A 10,267-nucleotide genomic window follows, 5' to 3' on the forward strand; every position below is an offset into this window, starting at 1 on the left:
CTTGCAACGGTGCCAGAAAGAGTTATTGATTGCAACAAACTACGTGTATACCAATTCATTGGGACTCCAAGTGTAGAGTACTGTACCAAGTTGCTCTTTCCCCACAGAGATGACTAGGGGTTTATTATCATGCACAAGGACATCGAGCCCTTACTTCTCCTTCTTCGGGCAATACCTGCAAAACAAGAAGAAATTGTCGTGTGTCCCCCACTCAACAAAGGTGTTTGTCAGGTAACATGGTGTATTAGACAAGACGAAAACAATAGGAAAATATGTAAAACTATACAAGTAAATGCAATAAATGTTTTTGTATTTTTGGAATAAATAAGTGTATGTTTTCTTATGGTAAATGTGGACCGGGTTTCATGGGTTCACTTGACCTCTCTCTCATAAACATGGTGGCATGAATATAGCAATTCTAGAAAAGATAAATGCTATGCAACTTCCTATTGTTGTGTTTGATTCACATTCATATGAGCATCACATCCTAATGTAGAGATGATGCAACACAACTCTCTAATACTCCACTAAGTATGGGTACAACCAAGCGCACCTAGAATTAAGTGACTACTCTTTTACATGATGGCACGGAGCATTGCTTTAAGTGGTGACATTATCTTGGATATCTCATGCGCTACCTCAAACATACGAGACCATATTTGCTGTCACTAGATGGACAAAGCACACCGCATTCCATTCTCCCAAGTGAGGTAAACATAGAAAGGTAAAATACCATAGTAGCTCCCAATTTTTCTGTCACTGTCCAGTTACTACTACAAGTTTACTCTATCTAACACACACGTTCCTCCTCTCGTGTCCTAGCATACAAGTTTGATCAAAACATATACACATCAATAGGTAATAATATGCATCTTCAAATACATTAAACACAAACTGAAATCGCATCTCATAACTCATCTCATAATCAAAGATCCACCACGAAGGAATAACAAATATGACTATAATCATGTAGGGCAGCTCGTATGGTTCTAATCATGATAGTACATAGAGGGAGATAGACCAAACTAGTGCCACAAACCCGTAGTCCAGAGGTTGAATACTCCCTTCGGAGGTACAATCGGGATGGCTCAGGCAACATTTCCCCCGGCAATCTTCCATGGCGGCAGAGTTTCTATCTGCCAGTTCAGTGTTTCTATTGTGCTGCCATCCTCCCTCTGGAAGTCACCAAAACGGGGAGTCATATAGACAATTTTAGGTCAAAATGAGGTCGCGGGCATTGGAAAGGAGGCGATCTGAGGCTCGATGCGGTGGGGGCCCACCACGACGCGCCCAACAGGGGCAGGCGTGCCGTGGGACCCACCTGGTGACCCCTCTGCCTCCTAGGCTATTTCTTGAAGCCCAACTCTTATATTTTCCAAAAAATTAATGTGGCAAAAATGCTGGGTCCGTTTGAGGTCCGGAAGGTTCCTGGAAGTCAAAAATACACAAAAACGGGAATTTCCTGCTCTACAAACTTATATACCAAATAAAGTGATTTTGTGGGAAATCCCATAAAGCAATAAAATTGATGGTGGAAACTTTTGATATAATGAAAATATATGAGAAATATCATAATAAACTACAAAGTTCATAGATACATTTCCGACGTATCAGTTATGCAACGAAGCATTTAGATTAACATGCTCTAATGATCAAGACTCAATGTGAACAAATAGCTGAAACTCAATCTCTTATTCTCAAACAAGCAAATTTTAATAATATGGCTTCTACTAATATTGTTTCCAGAGGTGGCACAGAAACACATGGACCGAGAGGACCAGACTGGTATGAAGAAGAACAAGCCCAGAAAAGAAGGGAAAGTCAAGAGGTGAGTCAATAAGAAGAAAATCTAGTTGACTCACAAGATGACATTGATTGGAATTTTCAATCACGAGAAAACAAGTCCAAGATAAGGAAGAAAAAGTTGAAGGTGGAAAACAGTATGACTCCGATGCTGAAACACTGGATGCAAGGTATAAAGACGAGCTGAGCCGAGAACAAGAGGAATAGGCATAAAGCTCGGCAAAAGAGAAAAGCACCAGACAAACCAAAAATGACTTATAAAGGTAAAGAAGAATCGTAAGCTTAAGGAAACACTTCTTTGTCCCAAAGGAATAGATAATACCACTAATGATGAGATTTATGCATCCTTCACGGAAACTTTAAGAAATATTCGAATGCAGATATGTCTTACATAACAGCAAGAATTCCCCTTTAGTAACGGATTCATGTGTTGCCGAATGTCTATGTAAGCGTTGCAAAGGTCTACACCAACGGAATTAGTATGCGTTGCCGTTGGTGGCGTTGCAAGGGTCTACAACAACGCATACAGATGCGTTGGTGAGAGGTGCGAAGAAGCGTTGTAAGATAGCAACGTATATAGTTAGGGCCTAACAACAGTTCACATGCGTTCGTTGTTACCTCCACGAATGAATTTCAAATGGACATAGCAATACATATCATGAATAATTAATGACATTTCAAATATTGCCACGAATAATTATTTGGTCATTACCAATAGTGCACATGAGGCGCTATAAAGTAAATAGAAAGGCACAATATATTAACTCAAATATGTTGTTTTACAAAGAACATGATCTGTAGAATACATGTTTTGTACTAAACGTTGACCATGAAAATAACATTTCTAAAACACAATGTAAAGGTATCTCGTAGTAGCAACATTCTTCAACTTGCTATCAACATCTTAGCCAGATATCATCCATTTATCTTGGCAATGTACAAGCACAAAAAAAATTATAAGTAGCATACCATTAGAGAGAAAAATCAATTTAATGAATTAGTATGTTTAAAGAGGAGGAACATAGAAAGGTTAATGATCACCGATAAATATTCCTCCTGCAAGGCAAATAATTTTATCATTTTGGTGTGCTCGTATAAAAAATAGAGATTTTGGTAATGTAGCATCAACACACACAGCCGTGAAATTAATTCCTAGTTTAGTGCCCTCAATGTTATATTCGGGGTTGCTACTTAGGAGTGTAGCAATAGAAGCATTCTTGTTTATATGTTCCAAGCTCTTAAAAACTAATATAGTTCCAGCCCATTACATAACTTATCCATAGCATGACGCTTATTTGATGGTTGCATTTCCATATCATTCAGAAAGTTTTCCTTGCTCTGTTTGGGGACGGCAAGAGGTGAGTATTTTTTTTATAATAGAGAAACATGAAATAATTAATGCATACATACACAACCATCACATTATTATGTTTCCTAACGGCACAGGCTCTTGACTATGACAATGACAATCTACTCTGATTGAGAGCCAAATAACAGTATGATCATATTTACTTAAATGACTTTGAATTTTTCTAGGAGTCAAATTTTTTATGTGAAGTCTAACAGACAAAATATCTTTATTGGTTGCACTAGTAGGAAAAGCCTCATTAGTGGGGCACCAAAAACCACATTCTGTGGCGCACGGGCGGTGCGCCACAGAAACTTTGCCACAAAAATAAGATTTCTGTGGCGCACTGACACATGCGCCACAGAATTAAGGTTTCTGTGGCACACCAGTGCTTAGGTGCACCACAGAAACAGGTGCACCACTGTTATCACCAGATTTTGGCCAAATCAGGAGGTGGGCCGTAAGGGAGATGGGCTTGGAAGATTACACGTGGAAGATCTCTGAAGCGGCCTTGCACGAAGAGTTTGGGCTAGATTGCCCGTGTATCTGTATTATAGTAGATCGCATCTTAGATAGAGTTTTACCCGTGCACGGTTAGGTGCACGCCTAAATTAGAAAGTCCCCTGGACAATAAATATGTATCTAGGGTTTATGGAATAAACAACAACCAACGTTCAACCAACAAATCAATCTCGGCGCATCGCCAACTCCTTCGTCTCGAGGGTTTCTACCGGTAAGCATCATGCTGCCTAGATCGCATCTTGCGATCTAGGCAGCACAAGCTTATGCTCGTTGTTCATGCGTTGCTCGTACTGAAGCCTTTTTGATGGCGAGCAACGTAGTTATCATATATGTGTTAGGGTTAGCATAGTTCTTCGTATCATATGCTGTCGTAGTGCAACCCTTTCATATCTAGCCGCCCTTACACCTATCTTAGGTGTAGGGGCGGCACCCCGCTTGATCATTATTTAGTAGATCCGATCTGTTATGGTTGCCCCTTGTTCTTCAAGGGATAGTTTAATATCTGCAATAGTTAGGCCTTACAAAGGGTTGGAGGATCCAGCGGCATGTAGGGTGTCGTTTGCTAGTCCTAGACAGGATGTTCCGGGGATCAACCTCGTGTTGGTTTTTAGGCCCTATCTAGGATCGGCTTACGATCACCGTGCGTGGCCGCGAGGCCCAATCGTGAGTAGGATGATCCGATTATGCGGTGAAAACCCCAAATCGTCGTAGATTGAATTAGCTTTATCTTGATCAAGCAGGACCACCATATATTCGTGCACCTCGTACGAATCATGGGTGGATCGTCTCCCTGAGCCGATTCACAGGATAACCTGAGAGCCGATCGAGGCTCGTATTTAATGTTTACGTGTATGCCATGCAGGAAACTAAGCGAGGCATCTTCATCACCTTCCTGACCAGGTATAGGTCAGGTGGCACGCCCTTGCACCAGCATCGGACGTGTGTACCAGAGGCTTTGCGGGCCGTCGCTCGGAGGGACCAGGGCCAGCCGCAGCCCTAAGTTGTTCCCGGCTCTACTGTGTTGCCCGTCGCTGCCCGCCGGTGGGTTTTGACCGCAACACATTCTGGCACGCCCGGTGGGACGAGCTTCGTCATCAACCACATCGCCATCTACATCTGAGATGGCGGACGGCACTCCAGTCACGTACGAGGATCTGACCGACGAGCTCAAGAAGAAGTATGACGAGGTCAAAGCCATCCTCGAAGCCGACCTCATCGGCTCTTTCCACAGAACCCGTTCACATGGCATCAGGTGGAAGGGGTTCTCGCCTGATGGTGCACTCGATGGGATAGACCTCTCTGCCCCGTCAGAAGAGCGCACCAGGTCCCTGCGGCAGGAGATCAACTACTTGGTGGCTCACTCGCTACACCGCCACTCTGAGAACCTGGTGAACACTTTGGAGCGTGTCGCTCTTCGGGTGATCCAGGAGATCATGAGGCACCAGTACTCGCCGTCAGGACCAGCTCTCGGGACGCATCAAGGAGAGGTGCCACTCCAGTCCCGTCCACCGCTGCCATTTGCGTTGGCAGCACCAGAAGTGCCGAATTCACCGGCATTCATCGTCTACAAGATCGGTGGTGACCCTAGTGACTGCCAGTTCTTGCATGAGGCGCCTAAGGAGATCCCTCACGGGTACATGTGCACGTATGTGCCAGATTGCGGTAACTGGGCACTCACAAACTAGGCCACAACATCAGGGACTTCTGGGAAAACAGGAGGAACGTCAGCGACAGATCTTGAGAAGCAGACGTGGCTAACCAAGTACGCCACCCCGACGAACCTCCAGAGCTCAGCTCCTGCACTTGGGTCAGAGCTGGAAAAGCAAGCATGGCTGGCTAAGTACGCCACCCCGGTGAATCTTCAGAGTTCAACTCCTGCAGCCAGCTGATGGCGTGTATTTCACACGTTCGTTGGGCAACCCCAAGAGGAAGGTATGATGCGCACAGCAGCAAGTTTTCCCTCAGAAAGAAACCAAGGTTTATCGAACCAGGAGGAGCCAAGAAGCACGTTGAAGGTTGATGGCGGCGGGATGTAGTGCGGCGCAACACCAGAGATTCCGGCGCCAACGTGGAACCTGCACAACACAACCAAAGTACTTTGCCCCAACGAAACAGTGAGGTTGTCAATCTCACCGGCTTGCTGTAACAAAGGATTAACCGTATTGTGTGGAAGATGATTGTTTGCAGAAAACAGTAGAACAGTATTGCAGTAGATTGTATTTCAGTAAAGAGAATTGGACCGGGGTCCACAGTTCACTAGAGGTGTCTCTCCCATAAGACGAACAGCATGTTGGGTGAACAAATTACAGTTGGGCAATTGACAAATAAAAAGAGCATGACCATGCACATACATATCATGATGAGTATAGTGAGATTTAATTGGGCATTACGACAAAGTACATAGACCGCCATCCAACTGCATCTATGCCTAAAAAGTCCACCTTCAGGTTATCATCCGAACCCCCTCCAGTATTAAGTTGCTAACAACAGACAATTGCATTAAGTATTGCGCGTAATGTAACTAGTGACTACATCCTTGAACATAGCACTAATGTTTTATCCCTAGTGGCAACAGCACATCCATAACCTTAGTGGTTCTTGTCACTCCTCCAGATTCACAGAGGCATGAACCCACTATCGAGCATAAATACTCCCTCTTGGAGTTACTAGCATCAACTTGGCCAGAGCATCTACTAATAACGGAGAGCATGCAAGATCATAAACAACACATAAGCATAGCTTTGATAATCAACATAACAAGTATTCTCTATTCATCGGATCCCAACAAACGCAACATATAGAATTACAGATAGATGATCTTGATCATGTTAGGCAGCTCACAAGATCCGACAATGATAGCACAATGGGGAGAAGACAACCATCTAGCTACTGCTATGGACCCATAGTCCAGGGGTAGACTACTCACACATCACACCGGAGGCGACCATGGCGGCGTAGAGTCCTCCGGAGATGATTCCCCTCTCCGGCAGTGGTGCCGGAGGCGATCTCTGGATCCCCCGAGATGGGATCGGCGGCGGCGGCGTCTCTGGAAGGTTTTCCGTATCGTGGTTCTCGGTACTGGGGGTTTCGTCACGGAGACTTTTTATAGGCGAAAGGGCAGGTCAAGAGGCGGCACGGGGGCCCCACACCACAGGGCCGCGCGGCCAAGGGGGGGGCCGCGCCGCCCTAGGGTGTGGCCCTTCCGTGGCCCCTCTTCGTCTCTCCTTCGGACTTCTGGAAGCTTCGTGAGAAAATAGGCCCACAGGCTTTGATTTCGTCCAATTCCGAGAATATTTCCTTACTAGGATTTCTGAAACCAAAAACAGCGAGAAAACAAAGAATCGCACTTCGGCATCTTGTTAATAGGTTAGTTCCAGAAAATGCACGAATATGACATAAAGTGTGCATAAAACATGTAGATAACATCAATAATGTGGCATGGAACATAAGAAATTATCGATACGTCGGAGACGTATCAGCATCCCCAAGCTTAGTTCTGCTCGTCCGACGAGGTAAAACGATAACACAGATAATTTCTGGAGTGACATGCCATCATAATCTTGATCATACTATTTGTAAAGCATATGTAGTGAATGCAGCGATCAAAACAATGTATATGACATGAGTAAACAAGTGAATCATATAGCAAAGACTTTTCATGAATAGCACTTCAAGACAAGCATCAATAAGTCTTGCATAAGAGTTAACTCATAAAGCAATAATTCAAAGTAAAGGTATTGAAGCAACACAAAAGAAGATTAAGTTTCAGCGGTTGCTTTCAACTTGTAACATGTATATCTCATGGATATTGTCAACATAGAGTAATATAATAAGTGCAATAAGCAAGTATGTAGGAATCAATGCATAGTTCACACAAGTGTTTGCTTCTTGAGGTGGAGAGAAATAGGTGAACTGACTCAACATTGAAAGTAAAAGAATGGTCCTCCATAGAGGAAAAAGCATCGATTGCTATATTTGTGCTAGAGCTTTGATTTTGAAAACATGAAACAATTTTGTCAACGGTAGTAATAAAGCATATGCATCATGTAAATTATATCTTATAAGTTGCAAGCCTCATGCATAGCGTACTAATAGTGCCCGCACCTTGTCCTAATTAGCTTGGACTACCGGATCATCACAATGCACTGTTTTTACCAAGTGTCACAAAGGGGTACCTCTATGTCGCCTGTACAAAGGTCTAAGGAGAAAGCTCGCATTGGATTTCTCGCTATTGATTATTCTTCAACTTAGACATCCATACCGGGACAACATAGACAACAGATAATGGACTCCTCTTTTATGCATAAGCATATAACAACAACTGATAATTTTCTCATTTGAGATTTGAGGATTGTTGTCCAAAAGCTGAAACTTCCACCATGGAACATGGCTTCGGTTAAGCGGCCCAATGTTCTTCTCTAACATATGCATGCTTAACCCTATGGTGGTAGATCTCTCTTACTTCAGACAAGACGAACATGCATAGCAACTCACATGAAATTCAACAATGAAAAGTTGATGGCGTCCCCAGTGAACATGGTTATCGCACAACAAGCAACTTAATAAGAGATAAAGTGCATAATGACATATTCAATACCACAATAGTTTTTAAGCTATTTGTCCCATGAGCTATATATTGCATAGGTGAATGATGGAATTTTAAAGGTAGCACTCAAGCAATTTACTTTGGAATGGCGGAAAATACCATGTAGTAGGTAGGTATGGTGGACACAAATGGCATAGTGGTTGGCTCAAGTATTTTGGATGCATGAGAAGTATTCCCTCTCGATACAAGGTTTAGGCTAGCAAGGCTTATTTGAAACAAACACAAGGATGAACCGGTGCAGCAAAACTCACATAAAAGACATATTGAAAACATTATAAGACTCTACACCGTCTTCCTTGTTGTTCAAACTCAATACTAGAAATTATCTAGACCTTAGAGAAACCAAATATGCAAACCAAATTTTAGCATGCTCTATGTATTTCTTCATTAATGGGTGCAAAGCATATGATGCAAGAGCTTAATCATGAGCACAACAATTGCCAAGTATCACATTACCCAAGACATTTATAGCAATTACTACATGTATCATTTTCCAATTCCAACCATATAACAATTTAACGAAGGAGAAACTTCGCCATGAATACTATGAGTAGAAACCAAGGACATACTTGTCCATATGCTACAGCGGAGCGTGTCTCTCTCCCATAAAGTGAATGCTAGGATCCATTTTATTCAAACAAAATAAAAAACAAAAACAAACCGACGCTCCAAGAAAAAGCACATAAGATGTGATGGAATAAAAATATAGTTTCGGGGAGGAACCTGATAATGTTGTCGATGAAGAAGGGGATGCCTTGGGCATCCCCAAGCTTAGACGCTTGAGTCTTCTTGATATATGCAGGGGTGAACCACCGGGTGCATCCCCAAGCTTAGAGCTTTCACTCTCCTTGATCATGTTGCATCATACTCCTCTCTTGATCCTTGAAAACTTCCTCCACACCAAACTCGAAACAACTCATTAGAGGGTTAGTGCACATTATAAATTGACATATTCAGAGGTGACACAATCATTCTTAACACTTCTGGACATTTGCATAATGCTACTGGACATTAGTGGATCAAAGAAATTCATCCAACATAGCGAAAGAGGCAATGCGAAATAAAAGGCAGAATCTGTCAAAACAGAACAGTTCGTATTGACGAATTTTAAAATGGCACCAGACTTGCTCAAATGAAAATGCTCAAATTTAATGAAAGTTGCGTACATATCTGAGGATCATGCACATAAATTGGCTTAATTTTCTGAGTTACCTACAGGGAGGTGGACCCAGATTCGTGACAGCAAAGAAATCTGGAACTGTGCAGTAATCCAAATCTAGTACTTACTTTTCTATCAACGGCTTAACTTGGCACAACAAAACACAAAACTAAGATAAGGAGAGGTTGCTACAGTAGTAAACAACTTCCAAGACACAAAAAAACAAAGTACTGTAGGTAAAAACATGGGTTGTCTCCCATAAGCGCTTTTCTTTAACGCCTTTCAGCTAGGCGCAGAAAGTGTGTATCAAGTATTATCGAGAGATGAAGTGTCAACATCATAATTTGTTCTCATAATAGAATCAAAAGGTACCTTCATTCTCTTTCTAGGGAAGTGTTCCATACCTTTCTTGAGAGGAAATTGATATTTTATATTACCTTCCTTCATATCAATGATAGCACCAACAGTTCGAAGAAAAGGTCTTCCCAATATAATGGGGCAAGATGCATTGTATTCAATATCCAAGACAACAAAATCAACGGGAACCAGGTTATTGTTAATGGTAATGCGAACATTATCAACTTTACCCAAAGGTTTCTTTGTAGAATGATCAGCAAGATTAACATCCAAATAACAATTTTTCGATGCGGTGGCAAGTCAAGCATATTATAAATTTTCTTAGGCATAACAGAGATACTTGCACCAAGATCACATAAAGCATTACAATCAAAATCTTTAATTTTCATCTTAATGATGGGCTCCCAACCATCCTCTAACTTTTTAGGAATAGAGGCTTCACGCTCTAGTTTCTCTTCTCTAGCTTTTATGA

The sequence above is a fragment of the Lolium perenne genome, chromosome 4, assembly GCF_019359855.2.
Source record: "Lolium perenne isolate Kyuss_39 chromosome 4, Kyuss_2.0, whole genome shotgun sequence".
Taxonomy (NCBI): domain Eukaryota; kingdom Viridiplantae; phylum Streptophyta; class Magnoliopsida; order Poales; family Poaceae; genus Lolium; species Lolium perenne.